Below are 19,736 nucleotides of genomic sequence, written 5' to 3'. Positions count from 1 at the left end.
CTATTCAGTAATGACAATGACTCATGAAGACTCACAAAGCAATCATAGCAAATTTCCTGAAATTTTCTTCTTTCAAAGCCGGTTAGTCAGTCAACAAACAATACCAAGTGCCTGTCAAACACCGAGGTAGGCCCTGGAGACAGAGGCAACCAGTTGTGATTGCACAGGAGCAATTGCTGTTTAGATGGGGTTATTTGGATGGTGGCAAGGGAGATGGAATGAGAGGAGACAGAATTTTCAGTTAGATTAAGAAAGATACATCTGAGGCTTGGGATTCCGCATCCAATTCCATAAGAAGGGACCAGCAGGACTCTGCGTGCTTTATCACTGATAGAGTATTCAGCTAGGGTCCTGTGGAAGGAGAATGAAAGCTGTGGGCAGAAAGGGATGAACAGCAGAAGGGGAAGCCCCACAAAAGAAGGAAAATAGAAGAAAATGTCCCTACAGCATGCTATGATTGCAGTTTTGCATTTTTATGAGATTATCAGTATACACAGGGAAGATATGTTTAAAAAAAGATTAATGATTGTTAGAGCAGGAAATGACTTCAGAGATTATTGGATTTAGAGATTCTCTAACTTTGACATGTATCAGAAGAGTCTCTTGGGGAGCCCATTAAAAAAAACAAAAGACAGATGCAGAGACCCTACTCTAGTGACCAAGATGCCTGTTCCCCAGGCAATTCCAAAACACACTGTGGCTTGAGAAGTACTTATTTATCCAGTTTTCTTATTTTACAGAAGAGGCAACTGGATCCTGAAGGGTTAACGTGCTTACCCAAGGTCATATCAATTCCTTCCCCAGTTTAATCTTTATTGGCTATACGCCCAGGTAAGAAAAAAATGCATCCACTTTGGGAAGTATCCAGAGATAATTTTTTCTTCTGTTTGTGTTAGAAAAGAGTAGAAATGTATAAGCAAATTAGAAAAAAATTACTACATATGGATTTGTGAGTATAGTTGAATAGATATCTTTTATGCAATAAAATTTTGTGATAGGTAAAACTATAATTTTACTTTCTCATTTTTGCCTACAATGTAAAAAGGTATTTATTTCATGAGCTAGTCCTCCCAGAGATGATATGGTGCTAGGCACAGTAAACTGAATTTTACCCCAACCCTAATACAGGTAGACAAGACATTATTTATTATTATTATTATTGACAAGGAAACAGAGAAGAAGCGTCATACCTTGGTAGCACAGTAAGATAAATTATTAGAATTATAAAGGAATTGGAAAGCTCCTGACACTCACATGTGTGCTGGGTGCTGGATTCATTAGCCTCATTGTTCATAAGACCTAGAGTCCAAGGTACTGCAAAGTTTGGATTGAGGCTCAATTTACCTGCATTCTACTCTTGCCTTTCTGGCAATGATTAACACTAGAGTTTAATGAAATAGAAGTTCTTTTTTTTTTTTTTTTTTTTTAAGTGAGCCAGCTCTCCAGATGTTTGGAGCACTGGAAATTGCTTCTCTAGTGGTGAAGATATGGAGCCCAGCTGCCAGGGGAAACAGCCACTTCCTAATGTAACTGCTCAGAAATGCTGGAGGAGAAAATGTAAGAGAAGAAATTGCTTCCCTGTTTTATAAAAAGTCAATTGTGTTTTACAACAGTGTACCAGTACTCCAAATCATTTATCAACTTGAGTAACTGTGGTTGAATTTCACTGTTGGGTTTACTTGGGAATCACATTAATCTTTCTCTTCTACATAATGTGCCAGATTTCTTTGATGACAAGCAGTCCACAAAGCAACCTAAGTACAGTCTTGGGAAGGAAGTTTTAATCAGACTCAAACTTAACTCAGAGGCCATCTTGGCTCTTCCTGGTGTGGAGCCAGAAGAAATGCTCCTTCTGATCAAGTCAGGACAATTTGGTGATTTTTCTTTTCTCTGATTGTTTTAATTTTTGCGATTATCTTGGTATAAAGTACTAAAAAAATTAACCTTCAATTAAGATTGGAACTAAGCCAGAGTCATGTAATGGTGACTGAGCAAGGAAGCTTCCTTGGCTCATACATCAGCTACTTGAATTGTTCTGTTCTGCCCACCAGTGAAGCTACTGACCACTGCACATGTGTGTTTTTGTGCCCACAGGAATGCTAAGCTGTAATGTTCAGGCATAATTCCTATTTAGAGAAGAACCTCAGGGTTCCCTATTCTGGGCTCTGTTCTTTCAGAGATGATGTCAGCTGATCCCTTATCAGACTTCCTATAGTTTTATGGAGTGTTAAGCGAGTTTTATGTTTATATAAGTTGGTGGTATCCTTGTTAGTTTGCTGGACATTGGTTAGCATGTATTTGAGATTCAAAATGTCCACATAAAGTGTATTGAATAGAAAATCTCCTTCCTTCTCTTATTTTCCAGCCATCTAATTCCCAATTACTGTTCCCAGTTTCTCATATATTTCCAGACGTCTGTTACATATTTATAAACATATACAAACATTTGTTCATATTTTTTCATACAGATGATAAGTATATGTGTGTATATATATTCTCTTTTCATACAGATAGTGACATATTTTATATAGTCTTCTCAACTGTATCATTTTCCTCTTAGCTATATCTTGGAGATCTACGCATCGCAATGCATGACAATTCAGGCAGTTCAGCCTGATTATCTCAATGTTGCATGGAAGGACATTTCGGTTACTTCCAATTTTTTGTTATTGCATAAAAAGTGAATTTTCACCTGTGGGAATATATTTATGGATAAATATCCATGAATCAACTGCTGGTTCGAGTAACACATGTACTTTCAATTTTAGTGATTATTGCCAAATTGCCTTCCAAGAGGTTATGATAATTTATATTCCCTCCAGCGATGCAGCATTGTACCTGTTTCTGTAAATTATTGCCAACATAATATTCTCAAATATTTTGGTCTTTGCAAGTCTGATTGTTGAATGCTGGTCTCTCATTGTAATTTCAGTTTACATCTCTTTTATTTTGAATGTATTGTGCATTTTTAAACTATTTCTTCCAAATGATTTGTACGAGCTCTTTATTCATGGGCAAAATTAGTTCTTAGTCTGTGATACAAAGTAAAATTTCTTTTGATCTTGCTCATGGTATTCTGAAATATGCAGAAATTTAAAAAATTTTATGGAGTTGAGTCCATCAATCATTGCTTTTGTAGCTTCTCGGTTTTATGGCAAAATTTAAAAAGGCCTTATTCACCTTGCAGTTATTAAAATATTCTCCAACCTTTCCCCTCCTCATTCTTTTATGGTTTACTTTTTCATTTAAATCTTGATCTATCTGGAATTTTTTGTAGGTGTCTGGTGTGAGATAGGAATCCAATTTTCTCTCCAAGAGAGTTGTGGGGGCCTTTTGCATACTTTCTGAGTTTTATATTTTGGGCATCCCTAAGCTAGGTAGAGTATGGCTGCAGCGGGGGAGAAGATGTGACCCTGCCTTGTGGAGCTACACTGGGCTCTGAAGAGCATAAGGTAGTGTGCCATCCCATTGCCGGTGTGTTTGCAATCAAGACATGGGAGGGCTCTGGAAGGAATGTTGACTTTTATGGGAAGAAGAGAATATTGACTCACTGGAGCAGAGGGAGCTGGAGTGAGAGGTTATGAGGGTGGCAGTGTAAGTAGAGAAGACAAACATTTTAGATAAAGAGAAACAAGGGCTGTTGTTGCCATTGGGAATGGAATTACTTTCAATATTTTGTATTCCTATTATATCACTACAGTGTGATGGAGGAGGTTTTAAAAGTCTGATTTAGGACAACTCTGAACAGGTTTTGGAAGGTGTAAAATAACAGAAAAAAAATATATTGGTCTCTGCCCTCATTCCTGGTACAGAGCTTCTAAAACCTTTGTAATTTCCTAAGTGAGACGAGTGCTAGGAGCATCTCTTGTCCTAATTGTTGGGGAACAGGTACAGGTTCAGGGGGAACGGTGTGCCCAGAGAGGACATGGAAGCTCAGTGCCTTTCCCACATACTTGGCCTTATACATCTCTTTCATCTGGACGTTCATCTGTAGGCTTTATCATCTCCCTTTGTAATAAACAAGTAAACATAAGTAAACTGTTTTCCTGAGTTCTGTGAGTCACTCTAGAGAATTAATTGAACCCGAAGAGGGGGTTGTGGGAACCTCACATTTATAGTCAATCGATCAGAAGCACAGGTGGTGACAACATGGACTTATGAGTGTCATCTGAAGTGAGAGACAATCTAGTGAGACTGCGTCCTTATATTGTGGGATCTGATGCTACCTCCTGGCAGATCTCGCCAGAATTGAGTTAAATTGTAGGGCACCCAGCTGGCAATGGAGAACATGCCCTTGATGTGGATAAAACCTCCCACACATTTGGTGACCAGAAGTGAAGTGTGTCATGTGGGTAGTAAAGGAGATAGATAGACAGGAGAGAAACACACAGTAGGGAAGAACTGTTTTTTTTCCTACTCAGGAGGTAGACTGAACTGAATTTTTAGCATATGAAGGGCTTAAGTATATCTAACTTCAAATAAACTCTGTAATAGTAGCATCATCCTATGCACCTCTGAGCGCAGGATTGGTAACTTTCAGTGAACACATACGGTACTCTTAGTTGGATACAAAAAAAGTCCAACTTTAATTTTCATTTTTATGTACCTGAGGGCCTCTTATGTCCTGCAGAAATGACTACATTTATTACATTTTTCTTCTGCTCTTAGCTAGATGTTTGTTTCTTTAGGCTTTTAGTGTTCACAGGAGAGATGAGGTCAGGTTCTTACTACTAAAGGTCTGATGTGTTAAATGGCTCAATTAGATTAAGAGATTGTCCAGGCATTTCCAGGAAGTTTGCTGACTGGTGTCGCTAAAAGTTCACAGGCTCCAGCTTTCCCCGGGGCCCTCCATGCTGCCCTCTGGTCCTGCTTGCTGCTGGTAGCTCTGTCTTTCATTTTCACCTGGTCAGAGCGTGCTTCTGTCAACATTTTGTATTTCTACTCTTTATTGTGCTGTGATGGAGGGAAGTTCTGGCTTTCTGATTTAGGACAACTGTGAACAGGGTTTTTGAGGATTTGTGTACGTTGGAAAGTAGATAAAGCCTTGTTGTTTATTTTCCAAAAACGCCTTTTCCACATCTTTTCTGCTCTCCATTCAAAACACGAAGAGGCTCCTTCTGCTTCCCAGAGGAAGAAGAGACCACTGGAGAGGAGCCCCTGCAATGTCCTGCTTCCAGTGAGTCCCTTTCCTCCCTTCTTCCTTGTCAGCTGGGAGGAGCTCTCTGTCCATCTCTCCCCTGGGTTTCATCACCTCTTGTCTGCTCCGGAAGTCTGTTCCTTTCCTCACCCTTGCTCTTTATATCAGCCTCTCTATTCACATCAATATGGAATTGCTCAGAAGATCCTATTTTGAAAGTAAATAAATAAGCAGAGACTCTGCTTTGACTGCACCTATCTCCTCCCACTCACAGCTGAAGCTTCTGGAAGTTGTCTACAGTCACCTGCCACTTGCCCTTCAGCCTTCAGTGGTAGGTTCTGAACTTATAACCTCACTGAATTGACCCTTGCCAAAGTCAGCAGTGACTTCCTTAATGCTAAAATTACTGAAATTTTCTAGTCTTTTTTTTCCCCTCAAATTTGGGCCACTCTGTCATTTACCATTCCCTCCTTTCTGACATATCTTCCTTCTCGAGGCTATCCCTGGCTGCTCAGTGGTCTTCAAGACTCTTCCTCCTTTGCCCATTTCCCGGTGCCGGATTTTCTCTCAGTTCTCCCCAAGTTCCTCATCTTGTCCCATTGTAGGAGAGCCAGCCACATCCAGCGCTTTAAAAGCAATGGACCCATTCTTAAGATCATAGTATCTCCAGTCTATGAGATTCACATTTGACTCTTAATTCCATCCCTTTTAAGTTTGGTCATCTGGGCAGGTCACTTAACTCCCATAACCTTAGTTTCCTCTTCTTTAAAAAAGCATAATAATTCCTACCTCACAGGGGTGTAGTCGGGAGTAAATTAAATCAAATAAACTCTATAAAACATTTCATTTATTGATTGATTCGACAAACATCTTCAGCCCATACTATACAGATACTACACAGAAGCTTTTTTTTTTAATAACTATGATATATGATAAAAAATACAATTTATAATACCAACTAGGACATACATACATATAAACAAATTCTCCTGAGGAATTCTCACTCTGTGTTTAATGTGATATGTTTTGTTATCTTCTATTTCACTAATACTGGTTATAATCCACTGAACATCTCAGTTCATGAATGAAACACGGCCTGTGGTTTGAAAAACATTCTTCTAGGTTCTGCATGAAACTTTTTTTTCCAGAGCTGAACTTGTCCATTAGAATTTTCCACAGTGGGACGCCTGGGTGGCTCAGCAGTTGAGCATCTGCCTTTGACTCAGGGCATGATCCTGGGGTCCTGGGATCAAGTCCTACATCGGGCTTCCTGCTTGGAGCCTGCTTCTCCCTCTGCCTGTGTCTCTGCCTCTCTCTCTGTGTCTCTCATGAATAAATAAATAAAATCTTAAAAAAAAAAGAATTTTCCACAGTGATGGAAATGTTCTAGATCTTTGCTGTCTAATGTTAGCCACTAGCCACATGTAGTTCTTAAACCTGTGTGATGTGGCTAGGACAACTGATGAATTGAATTTTAAAATCTTATATAATTAAAAAAATTTAAATGTGCAAAGCCACATTTGGCTAGTGGCTATGGTACTGGATAGCACAGTTCTAGAGTGTGGGTGACAAGAAAAGAACAAATGAATAAAAGAACAAGGTGATTTCTCATAGTGATAAGGGCAGTGAAGATGCTGTATAGAATAGGGTGGTTCATGGTGATTTTGCTTAAGTCAGAGCTGTCCCTACTTGAGCCATTATCTTATACTTAAAAAGCTGGCTTCCATTTGTTTTGTTTTTAGATTTTATTTATTTATTCATGAGAAACACACACAGAGAGAGAGAGAGGGGCAGAGACACAGGCAGAAGGAGAAGCAGGCTCCATGCAGGGAGCCCGACGCAGGACTTGATCCTGGATCTCCAGGATCACACCCTGAGCTGAAGGCGGCGCTAAACCGCTGAGCCACCGGGGCTGCCCTTCCATTTGTGGGACCTATAAAAAAGCTTAAGACTAAGTTATTTTTTTCAATTTGGTTGGATAGATCTCAAAAAGATCTGAAAGCAAGCTTTCTTGGGGCTGCTGACCCATTGCTGCAGCAGTGGGCTCCTGTGTACTGGAGTTGACCTGCTCTGGCCTAGGGCATGTGCGTTCTCTTTGCAATCATTAATCCCTCTGGGGAGTGGCCTTGTTTTTTGTACTTCAGGAACTACCACACTGAGTTGTCATCCTGGGGTTTACATTAACACCGCAGCTTGGTGGAAATTCAGAGAGGCTATTATTGTTTCAGGGCCGTTTGGGGATTTGTAGCCCAATTATTTGAGTGACTTTGGAGCCTTTCATTATGCTGTTTTGGCCTATGTCTGTCATCTTGATGGTGGGTTGAAGAGTTAAGTAGAGTGTCTTCCTCTTATAAAACTCCAGGCACTCATCAGATTTCATCTTGCTTATTCTTCGTTGCTTCCGTCTTCAGCAAGAAAGTGGCAATTGTTGGCTTTGTTCTAGCAAGAAGGACAATGGGGGCCAGAGAGGTTAATTGGCTTACCTCAGCAAAACATCCAGGTTAGAGTAGCTCAACAGCATGGAATTATTTCTGAGTCAGTGTTCCATCTTACTGGAACTAAATCCTTTATCTTTAAGGATCCACACGTTTGCACATGTATTCATTCATTCATTCATTCATTCATTCACATTATTTATGGAGATCCTACTAAATGCCATGCACTGTGGATATAGTAGGGAATAAAACGTGCTGTCAAGAAACGGACGTTCTAATTGAAGAGGGAGAACAGACAAAAAATATAAATGAAAATTTCATGCATATGTTTACAAGTTTCTAGAAATGTTGACTCTTTTTGACTCATTCTTTACATCGTGCTTTCCTTCATTAACATGCCTCATATCTGTGGCATCAGGTTATCCATTTAAACTCGTCTCTACTTGATTTCCATGACTGTGTCGCTGCATGGGTTCAAGCCAATTCAGCCGTTCCCATCGCTTCCTTTTAATTCGCAGATTCTAGCCAGTTTCTCCTCTCTCTAGTTTACATTCATCCAGCTTCTCAGTTTAGCTCTTATCCTAAACCTAGGTTATATTATCCCTGTTCTCCTCAAAAGTCATTCCGTGGCCCCTGTTGCCCCCAGGTCCAAGTTTATTATCTTCAGTGTGACCATCAGTTTATCAGTATTGGGATGTTCATTTCTTGTTCAGCATATTGCTTGTTATTGTAGCACTGGGCTTATTTGTTTTTGCAGCTGATAACTCTTACCACCTATAACCAGTCATGTGAAGAAGGTTAGGAACATGCAGTCCAGCCGATTCCTGATGGAACTGTTTAGAAGTCCAGCATGAGCTGTGCTAACTACTAATGTGTGTGAGATGCTGTGTCCAAGAGCCAGTATGGTGTTTCCATAGCCTCCTGGTAGAGCTTATTGACCCAAAGCTCTGGAAGTCACTCAGCTGGGTATATTTTTGTTGGATTCAATTGCATAGAAGGGACAGAAGGGGAGGCCTGAGCTCTAAAAGGCACATAAAGTCCAAACTAGCCACAGACTACCTTAACCTGTTAATGACATGCTGGAGGGAATAGGCATTCTGTACTCATGGATAAGCATCATTTCATTAAAATGTAAATGGAAATTTCTGGAAAGAAGGAAACATCCATTTGGTGTGGGATTTATCCTAACCCTAAATTCTGTGTCGTTGATAGGCAACAGGTTGCTGTGGGGTGAAACACTGAATAACCAGAAGGCTAAGAAATGGAGGAACTGTATGGTTAGTTTTGGAGTTGAATCTGTACACCTGTAATTCAGTGGTTCCAATCTAGTGGTCAGCACCCAGCCAGCATTCTGTCTGTAAGCATTTGCTGTCACATGGCATGTTTTTGATGAAATATTTTCTGACCCAGGCCTACTAAGGATTCCTCAAATGGATGATAGTTTTTCCGAGTGGTTTTCTTAATTTTTTTTTTAAGTAAACTCTGTGCCCACGGTGGGGCTTGAACCCAGTGCCCTGAGATCAAGAGTCATATGCTCTACCAACTGAGCCAACCAGGTATCCCTAGAGGTTTTCTGGTCTGCTAGATAATAGAAAGAAAATTTAATAAAAAACTATTTTGTTCTATCATTTCTCATTGAAGAAAATAAAATTTTTGAAGCTGTTGTCAGTGATGCCAAAGGACGTAAATGAAATTCCTTTCTACCAATTTTAAGAATAACGCTAGAAATTGTTCTATGTCTTATTTTGCAAAATAAAGAGTAGCTTTTAAAGATAAGATAGAGTAGCTCCGTGTTTTCCATATTCAATTTTAAGGTAGAGTATAATTTTTAATGTCTGAGCTACAAGTGAATTATGATTTTCTACAATATTTTAAGCAAAGTATATGTTTAGCTGACAACCTTCTATTGTACAAACAATGCTATTATGACAATAACAGAAATCAAGCAAGCAAAAAAGAGAGGAAAAAAAATATCTGTAATCTTGCCATTCTAAAAACCAGCTGTTTTAATGTTTCCTTCCAGTTACTGTCAATATGTTATCTCATTTTCATATAGTTACAATCTTTGCATAGACACAACTTTACAATCAGGTTTTTTTTTTTTTTTTTTTTTCGCTTCTAATGTTACATAAGCCTTTTTTCCCAGTCACTTTGCATTTTGAAACCCTAATGTGTTTTATAATAGAATTGCAAGGCAATAATGGATTTCTCCAAAAAGGTTCACTAAGTTCTGGAATCAAAGGGTTTTCAGTGCTATTTTCCACATTACCATATTGTGGTTAATCGTACTTTTACTGTTGCAACTAAGACAACAGTTTCTGCCAGGAGCCAAAAGGAGCTCCTAGGATAAACAACCCTAGGAGATCAAGACATATCTGTGAACACTAAGAAGACTTTGATTCTCCTCCCTTGTTCTATAAAGAGCACAGTCTCTTAGAGTTTACCCTCAAGGCATTGAAACTCGTTTTCTGGAAGGGAACACACCTAGGGCCTTGTGGTTTGCCATCTTTCCTAGGGACTCAATAAAAGAAAGGCCGTTGATAATAGTATACATTCTAGTGACAATACAGAATCTGTTGTTCACTGTGTCATTCCAAAGCTCCCAAGCTGTTCATCCAAGAGAGAGAACATTTTGTTAGTAGAAGCAAAGGGAGGCATTAAAGGATTTGCATGCTGTAGTAAAAGCAATCTATTGGGAGTTGTAGGGATCCTTCATCTGCTTTTCTCATATTTGTCCAGGGTTGTGTAGGAGTTTCTCAGGGGGTTAGTATCAACCCATTATCAGACACCAAGAGAATTATTCAGAAACCATTCCCTAGAATAAAATGTGAGCCAACTTAGTGGTCCTCCTTGGAAAAGACCTTGGGGAAAGGTGACATGGTGGGAGGGGAGGATGCAGAACCATGTGGCCTGCCTCATGAGCCCAAAGGTCACAGTTCATGGTTAGAAGACAGGAGAATGTCACATCCAGGTAGACATCTGTGTGTATATCTACAACGGAGAATTTAGATGGGCTAAAGGGAGCAAGGAGGTTGGCTCTCTCTCAGTGTTTTTCATTTGGCACATGAGATGACCTTCAAGAGCTTCTGTCCTGTACTTGCCACTGATGAGCCCAATGTAGCTGGGACTTAATATGCTAATATGCATAAGCCTTGTTAATGATTATGAGATTGTCATCATTGTCATCATCATCTTCATTAACCTCAACTGTGCATGACCAAATGTCCTGGGTCAGTGAGGGCCACACAAATATGAATTTTATCCCAGACTCATCTGATTTCTAAAAAAATACATATTGCCAATAATAATTTGCTGGTATTCACAGAAAAAACAAAACACTGCTAATCTAGCCCCTGCAAAAGCAGGGATGTAATTCCTAAGTGGCAAAATATTGGGTTTTTCCATAGAAGACAAGCTGGGTATGCTAACTATTGCATACTCTTGCCACAGCTAGGCTGCTCCTGTTTGCTTGTTTATTCATTTATTTATTGGACAAATATTGGTTGAGCGTCTATTCTGTGCCAGTGACTAGGCTGTATGTGTGAGCAAAGGAGGTAAAGTCCTAGTCTCAAGTAGCCTTCAAACTGGTGGAGAAGACAGACATAATCTAAAAATCTTGTAGTAAATGCAAAAATTTTTAAAGATTTATGTAATTGAGAGAGAGAGTGTGTGTAAGCAGGGGGAGGGAAAAAGGGAGAGAGAATCTCAAGCAGACTCCCCATTGAGTGTGGAGCCTGATGTGGGGCTTGATCTCAGGACCCTGAGATGACAACCTAGGCCCAAGTCAAGAGTCAGCCGCTTAACTGACTGAGCCACTCATGCTCCCCAATAAATATAAAAATCTGTGATAGAAAGAAGGAGGCTCAGAGTGTAGGCTGAGGGCAGTGACCTTGTCAGGGAAGGCTTCTCCAGGAAGTGGTGATTGACTCAAGGTGGTAAAGAAGATTTAAAAATAGCTGACATTTGCTAAGTGGTTATTATGTGCTGGGCCCAGATTTCAGTGCTTTCAATGAATTTTGTGTGAGGTATGGACTCCGTCACACACAGGTGAGAAAATTCAGTGTGGAGACAGTAAGCACCTTGAGCAGAGGAGCAGAGGTGAGCAGAGCACAGGTGAGCAGAGGAGTGGGCTTGGAATTCAGTGTGATGGTAGAGCTGGTCCTAACCATTCTGCAGACTATTTCCCATACTGCCTGAAATAGAGGTTAACCAGGTGAAAAGAATGGAGGGAAGCAGGTACTAGGCAGGGGGAACAGCATGTACAGAGCACAGAAGTGGGGGGCCCAGTGAGTTAAGCGTCTGCCTTCAGCTCAGATCATGATCCCAGGGTTCTGGAGTTGAGTCTCCTCTACCATTCCTCCCTGCTCATGATCTCTCTCTCTCTCAAATAAATAAATAAAATCTTTAAAAAAAAAAAAAAAAGGTGTTAGGAAGAGAAAGTAAAGAGAGGGCATGAGGGCTGGGTAGGGTCAGAGGTGAGACAGGGGGTAGTGGGCAGGGTCCGGACAGTCACGTCAGACTCTGACCCTGATGAAGAGGAAGCCACATGAGGTGGGTGTGATCAGACCTGAGTTATGAAGAGGTCAGTCTAGATGCAAGATGGAGCTTTGAAGGGGGCAAAGGCAGATTTCAGGAGATGAATTCAAACTTTGGAGTGTGAGGGTTTGAGAGCAGTAGAAGTGCTTTCTGACTTGGGTGATTAGGTGGATGATGATACTGTTTGTTGAGAAGGGAGCGGGAGAGGACTGTTTTTGGGAGAAAAGTTCATGAATTTGATGTGGGCAGGTTGAGTCTGAGGTGCCTTTCTGACACTCAGGTGGACTTGTCCAGTAGATCATTTTATGTAAAGATCAAGAGCTCAGGAAGAGTTTAATTAGGTCAGGAGGTGGAAATTCGTGAGTCGTCCCAAGGAGAGGTGGCGATGATGGCCACAGGTGTGGGCTAGATGATCTAGGGAGAGAGCCTTTGTATTCTCGCCTCCTCTCCCATGCTTTCTTCTCTTGAATTTGCTTTGGAGGTGTATGTGCCCTCTTCCTTGCCGTGCTAACCCTCTCTGCAAACCTTAGTCCCTTGTCCCCGCCCCCATCAGTCCTTCCCTCTTCATTTACATCTTTATTGTTTTGAAGCTGGAGGCAGACACTCAACCACTGAGCCACCCAGGTGCCCTACATCTTCCGCTTTATATCCCTCCATCACACTTCCTAAAGTCCACTTCCTTGCTGTCCACTGCTCACCCTTTCCTGTCTTGAGTGCTGACTTCTCTGTTGTTGGCTCCACTAAAGTTTCTCTTTCAGATGCAGCCAGTGACCTCCTCAGCACTAGATCCACTGGCTCATGTCATCTCAGTCTACAACTCCTGACTTCTCCTTAGCATCTGACTGTTGACACCTCCTCATTAAAACATTCCCCTTCCCTGGTACTGCACTATCTTGACCCTCAACTTTTTTCTCATGTCTCCTATCTTCTTCACGAGCTTCTCTTTCTACTTCTACCCTATAGATATAAATACCCTCCAGGAATCTGTTCATCTTCCTCTTTCTATACCTGCCCTTGCTACCTCAGCTATCTTGCTCAATGCTGTGGCCTTAATAGCCACTCCCTTGTGGACAGCACCAAAATGTATCTTGTTTGCCAGCACCTGGGTACCCAACATCTGAATGTCCAACTGCTGCCGGAACACCTCCCCTCCATATCCTGTCAGCGTCCTGATCTCAAACGTTTTCTTTTCAAGCAAGTCAGTGTCCTACACTGTCTATTTTGGTTGAGTCTTTCTCCTTTTCATTCTCTTTAATCCTTTCCTGTGCTCCTGTATTCAGAGCCCCGTTGCCTGTAGCCTGGTGGACCTTTGCTGTTGCCTCTGAACCTGTCTTTCTTCCTCACTTCTTGCTCTGAACGAATGCATTGCATTTGCTCTAAGTGAATTCTGTATTTAACCCATCACTGTCACTCCTCAGCCCCAAATATTTAATAATCCTGTTGTCACAGAATTACGTACTGACCCTTAACTTCATTTTAAGGACCCCCTTGACGTGGTCCTGGTATAGCCTGCCATCTTCATCTCCTACCACCTCCTGACACCTAACTTCTTAGCTGAGTAGGTCAGCCTCTCCTCCAGGCTGTGTGACACTTGAAGACAGACATCTATGCCTCACAATCTCTGTATCACCTATACTGCATGCCTGGAACACAGTGGGTACTTACTAAAGTCTTGTCATGAGCATGAAAACGGATTTGCTAATTCCTATAAATGTCTGCTGCTTCCCTATCCTTGCCTTGGTGTATAGTGTGCTTCTTCTTGGCAGGACTCCTTCTTTTTTTCTTAAGCAGTAGCATGATATACGTAATAGTGCCATTTAAAGTTGTGTATTATATATATATTTGCTATCATTTTACCCATTTACTAAAAATCTACCCAGCTTCAGGACTCCTTTTCAATGCTACTTCCTTCACAAAACCATTTCTTAGCCCTTTGATTTAAGAACCATCCCCTTTTGGAAACTTCAAAATATCTTTTTGGGAGATGGGGCTGTGTCTTGCTCAGATTTAAAATGCCTCACAAAGCATCTAAAATGATGCCTTGCCTCCAGTAGGTTCTCAACATTTGTGGACCTGACTCAGGTGAAATGATGTGTCTGGCTGTCACTATCTTCTATCATAAGTGAAAAAACGAGTCAAAGATTTAAAGCTGTGTTTATTCTGCTTCAATAGCTAGAAGGAAAGCAATAATGCTTCTCCCATAGAACCATCAAAAGAAGCAATGTAACCATATATACCACGATGAGTAGCTGCCTCTGCCACTCAGTTTGGGATTAAATAAAATTAAGGTATTATGAAGGTATGAATATTACGCAAACACAGGCATGTTTCTTGTGGAGCTTATCTCTGTGTGATCTTTTGTCCCCAACCCACTGGCTCTGTTGGATTCTAGTTGCCAACCAAGCCCAGGGCAAGCACATCAAACATATCACAGCCTTATTTCTACCACACGGGTTGGGAAGCGAATTATGTTCAATTACATTTTGTTTTCAGAATCCTGTATTTGTGATTTGACATTGATCTACTCAGTCAGTTAATGGAGTTATAATTCTCAAATCCACTTAATTATCTCATGGACTTAAGATGTTTAGGATTTTGTAGGATCTTTCTCTCTAGGACATGATCCATCCCCCTTCCCCTTGTGAAAAATAAACTGAGAAATGGCCAAAATTGTAGGATGAAAAAATAGCCCTGATGAAAGTGTTCTGGACAGCTCTCCCAAAGCAGCCACTGAATTACTGGAAAAACATTTATGGGGAGAAACCACAGGGTATGGGAAGCAGGGTCTAATTCACTCATCAGTAAGCCCATTGTTCCTATCTGGAAATTTTATTTTTCCATGGAAATCCTGTAAAAGGGCTAAAGCATTCAGAGAACCACTTCCATTCCATCGGGGGTCCCAGACAGTGAGTTGGGCCAGTAAGTGAGAGGAAAGCATTTTGTTCTTGGAGGGGTGGAGCCAAGCACTGGGAGGGGCTGGTCGAGTCCAGGCAGGTGTATAATTGCCAGTAGGTCCCTCCTAAACTGAGTTGGGAGTTTGTTTGTGAATCAGGAGATCCAAGTGTGAGGACCATCAACTCTTAGTAGGAAGCAAATTATTTTTTTGGTCCCAGGATATCCATTTGTAAAATGAGCACAATAATCCCTGGGCCCCGTCTACTTCACAAAGTTGTTACATTGATCAAGTCAGATATGAGAGAGAGGAAGAGAGAGAGAGAGAGAGAGAGAGAAAGCTAAAGTTGTTATCGAAGTATTTTGAAATGCTGAGAATGTCATGGAAATAAAACATGCTTTTAGGCTTTCATTTCATTTTGAACGAGGCAATACCATTTTCTATTTATTAAGGTCCTCCTTGAATTAATGAGACATTCAAATGCTCTGAGCCCTCAGGGCAGAAGGCGTGTGGACACGTGAACTGACAGCCTGTCTTCTGTAGATTGCAATAGTGGTGAAGAGAGGCCCAATTCCAAGATGTTCTTCTTGGGTTTGAAGTCTTTGCCTAAACATGATTATGCAATGTTTTGAGAGTCAGTTCCAAGATCTCTTGAATTGCTTATGAGACATTTTGTTTATTAAGTAAATTTTTGAAATCTACCAGGTTTTAGTGACTCATGGATTCATGCAAACGTATATATGACACTCGGAATTATAGATTTAGAGGGGAGAGAGCTCATCTAATTCACCCTCTGTTTTACAAGAAAGGAAGCTGGGTGCCAGCAAGTCTAAGTGACTTGCCTGGAGCTATAGGACGTGTCCATGGGAAAGCTGGAGTTAAAACCCAAACCTTTAAGCTTGCCAGCTCAGTGTTTTCTCTTTTGAATACATTTTCCATGCACATTCTCATGACATATTCTATTTTCATGGTCAACGCTAAATCCTTGAAAGAAAGCAAGAATGATTTTTTCCTATGATTTCAAAATAAGAGAAATATTTTATAAGACACTGTGCTTTTAAGGATGAATGCTTCTCTGTAAAATTTCTTGATCATAAAGTGCTCTTTCAAAACATTTAATCATTACAATAATTCAGGTGAAAATTGTTATTAACACCAGATATGGAAACTACCAAGTAGGAGGAAGCGGCTTGGCCAAAGTTCCTAAAAAATCAAAACTGGGATTCGAGAAAGCTTGGGTTTTCAATTCCATTCCTGGAAGTTGCTTTTTTTTTTTTTTTTTTTAAGGCTACTCAGGAGTTGCTATCTAAGTGTTTTTAAGTATGAGTGGCGATTAGTCATGGAGATGAGACTCATCCTGCCCCCACCTGTGTTTGGGTCTTAGCCAAAGTGAGGCCCCAACCCAATGTATACCAAAATGTTGACATCCATGCCAATGTGACATGCCAATCCACAGTGGATTGAGTTTTCCAGGTCATTAACAAAACCACATTTAGTTGGGAAAGGCCTGCCTGAAGTATCAATAATAGTGGTAATGATAAGAATAAAAAAATAAAAAGAGTTAACATTGATCACATACTTTTTGTTTCTGGGTTCTGTTCTAGGTAGTTTACAAGTAGTAACCGATTTGATTTTTCCCAGTAAGGCTGAGAAGTAGGCACCATTATTATCTTAATTTTACAGATGATGAAACTGTGGCACAGAGAGGTTAAGTAACTTGCTCCCGGTGACACAGCTAGCAATTGGCCAATTTGTACAATTCACATTTTAAGAGTCACCTGCTCTTCTGACTGAGCCAGCGGGTGCTCCCAAAATGTTTGCAATTTTTATATAATAACCCTCGCTGTTTTATTCTTTGTTTTTGGGCTTCAGTTTCTGTGCTCTCAAACAAATGGGTTGAACCAGTTGATCTTGAGAGTTTGTGCTAGTTCTCCACAACTAGCAGCCCTCTCTCCCATTTACATCCTACCTTAAGCTCTGTGGATCTAAGGCTGTCTCGTCATAGCCTTTTCTACCCTTTCCTGCTCCACCTTAGCCTAATTCCAGGGATAAGCAAAAGCCACATATCATTATCATTTTTATTTATATATAAACATCAGGTGTGCTAACCCTTCAAAACATTGTAACTTGGGAAAAACAGGGAAGGAAATAACTACTCCTTCTCTCCTCCCTCCCACTTATTTCTTAAAATATTCATTTTTGGACCCTTTTCTCAGAGGTAATACGAAATCCTTTACAGAGGAATATGAAGCCTAAAGTTCTTTCCCTTGCCCCAACATGTTTATACAAACAAAATTAGGTGGAAATGAATAGGAGGGCAACCTGAAATGGGGAAATAGTAAGGTGATGTCACCAATAAACATCAAGGCTTGCGAACAAGCCTTTGTAGAAGAGATAAGGCTCGCCGATTGTGTGATGCTGGTAAGTGTTCTAGGGGCACTGGATTATTTGACATTAGGGTCTTTTTCATCAGCTGCTGCAGGGCCATCCTCTTAGCTACCCCAGACATTCTCTCCATCTGTCATTTGAGGTGCCCAGCATGAGTTCAACAGTACACCTTGCTGCAGCTTGGAACTGAATCATCACAGATTATAACTTTCTTGACTTGGAATCAGTGAGCTTTAAATAACAATTATATATACTGAAATGCATACCGTTTTACATGTTGAAGTTTTATGAGATGACTTTACCAAGGCTTGAAATAAACCCAAGTCAAGTTCAAACCATATAGAGTAGATTATGCTGAAAGAAATAGAAGTAATTGTTTACATGGGGATCTGACGTTCCAACCAGAAGGGGTTAAATCCCTGCTTGAGTTGATACATTTTCTTCCTTATGAATTAAGCACTGAAGTATGTCCACTTCATCATTTTCCTCACACACCTAGCTCTTCCTTTATTATGCCTTGTCTCCACTTGCCTACAGACAGATCTCTCCATATTTTGCTTCTGACTCTAAATAACCATGATCACTCATGATGAGAGAGCATTGGCTAATGAGATGGCTCTGAGATGTTGAGAAAGTTCTGTTTTGTTTATAAAGACGTGGCTGTCTCTTTTATAATGTAACTTTTATCTTCCGACAGAGAGCATGGATCTCACACCCTTTTTTTTTTTGTTCAGTGGTTGATGGTTATTATTTGAGGATGTAATTCTTCCGTCATGGAGAACTGGGTTGAATGTGAGGACATGGGCCTGGGGGACAGGTGGACGTTTCTCTCTGCTACTCTGTGTCTCCCACAACCTTCTCACAGAGTGGGGTGAACTGTCTCCTGGAGGAGAGAAAGGTGTCTCCTTACAGCATATAATTAACTCATGATTGTGGCAAATGCAGGGGTTGATAAACACCTCTGTGCCAGTGTTAACTTCATTTTCTTCTTTATGGGATTTTGGGACTCAGAACTGGCTTCTGTCAAGTAGGAAGGTGTGTGAGTGTGTGTTGAGTTTGGCACAGGCTACTTCCTCTAGCAACAGAGGGCCTGTTAAGTGAGGGTCATGATGACCTTAACCTGGGTTCTAGTTCAGTCAGCAACCCAGAAGCAAAGGGAATTACTTAATGTATCGCCACTCTGCTCCACTGTATTTACAACTAGAGGAAAACAAATCCTGCCATATGGACAAGCATTCTATCAAGGATGTAGCACAAATGTAAACAAGGTGTCCTTTTAAGTCAATATTTGCAAGGAAGAGGACAGGGTGTTCATTCTTGGTATCATTATGTTACAGAAGGCTTCATAAATTAGTGAAAACATTGAATTTGCTACATATTTATACACAAAGTGCTATGAAGCATAAGGGGAAGAAAGCAGGCATGGATTTTAATAAAATCAAATTCATACATGCTCTAATAGGCAAAAAAGTTTTGTACTTACATTGATCATGGATGAAGTTGTCTGCCCAGTTTCTCATGGGGAAAAAGCAGCTTTGAATATTTCATTGGAAAGTAAAATTGTGCCTTTATTGGATTTCCTTCAGATGAAACCGGATAGATGAATAATATATATGTCTCATGCCAATGAAAGTCCTTGTGATTTGTACAGCTGTGACTGAGAGGAGCCAGTTGACACTTGAAGGCAAGGAAGTTGGAAAACGATAGAAGAAATGAGTGGAAAATCCCACAACTCAAAAATCCCACTGCTCTCTCAAGGACAAGATTGTTACTTGAGAAGGCTCTGTTGAATTTTTGGCATTCTTGCATTATCTCGCTTTGAAGATGGAATGTAAATCATGGTGTTCAGTCAGTATCACTGCTCTCTGAAGGAGGCTCGAATTGCTGGGACTTTTTGGTAACATCAATTTCCCAAAATTTAAGTAAATAGTTAATGTTTCAAAAGTTTTGGACATTAATGATCTGTCTTAGTGGAGAGAGCAAGCCTCATTTTGGGGAAGTCTATGGTAAGTTTCCTTTCCATAGGACTATAGTTAACCCAGAGAGACACCCATGTTTATCTACAAAGACTTCGATGAATTTTGGCCACTTGTAGGTTTGACTGCTCATTCTATGGAGTTTTTTTTTTTTTTTTAAGATTTTATTTATTTATTAATGAGACACACACACACACACACAGAGAGGCAGAGACACAGGCAGAGGGAGAAGCAGGCTCCATGCAGGGAACCTAACATGGGACTCAGTCCTGGGTCTCCAGGATCATGCCCTGGGCTGAAGGCAGCGCTAAACTGCTGGGCCACTGGGGCTGCCCTCAGCCTATGGAGTATTGTTAAAAGTTCATTTGGTA

The 19,736-nt window shown here is 40.6% G+C and overlaps 2 long non-coding RNA genes across 5 annotated transcripts in view; one reads left to right on the top strand and one right to left on the bottom strand.

Annotated features, from left to right (window-relative positions):
• Window positions 1-19,240, bottom strand: part of LOC118352532 (uncharacterized) — a 57,515-nt gene extending 38,275 nt beyond the window's left edge. For both annotated transcript variants that reach the window (XR_007406399.1, XR_007406398.1), the window contains exon 1: window positions 18,873-19,240. This is a non-coding gene — a long non-coding RNA (uncharacterized LOC118352532). The remainder of the gene's footprint in view (window positions 1-18,872) is intronic.
• Window positions 1-19,736, top strand: part of LOC112678224 (uncharacterized) — a 51,019-nt gene that overhangs the window by 8,926 nt on the left and 22,357 nt on the right. For all 3 annotated transcript variants that reach the window (XR_007406397.1, XR_007406396.1, XR_003147439.3), the window contains 2 exons: window positions 741-831; window positions 1,431-1,557. This is a non-coding gene — a long non-coding RNA (uncharacterized LOC112678224). The remainder of the gene's footprint in view (window positions 1-740; window positions 832-1,430; window positions 1,558-19,736) is intronic.

This window comes from Canis lupus, chromosome 27 (assembly GCF_003254725.2).
Source record: "Canis lupus dingo isolate Sandy chromosome 27, ASM325472v2, whole genome shotgun sequence".
NCBI lineage: Eukaryota > Metazoa > Chordata > Mammalia > Carnivora > Canidae > Canis > Canis lupus.
This window is presented reverse-complemented; position numbering and strand designations above follow the sequence as displayed.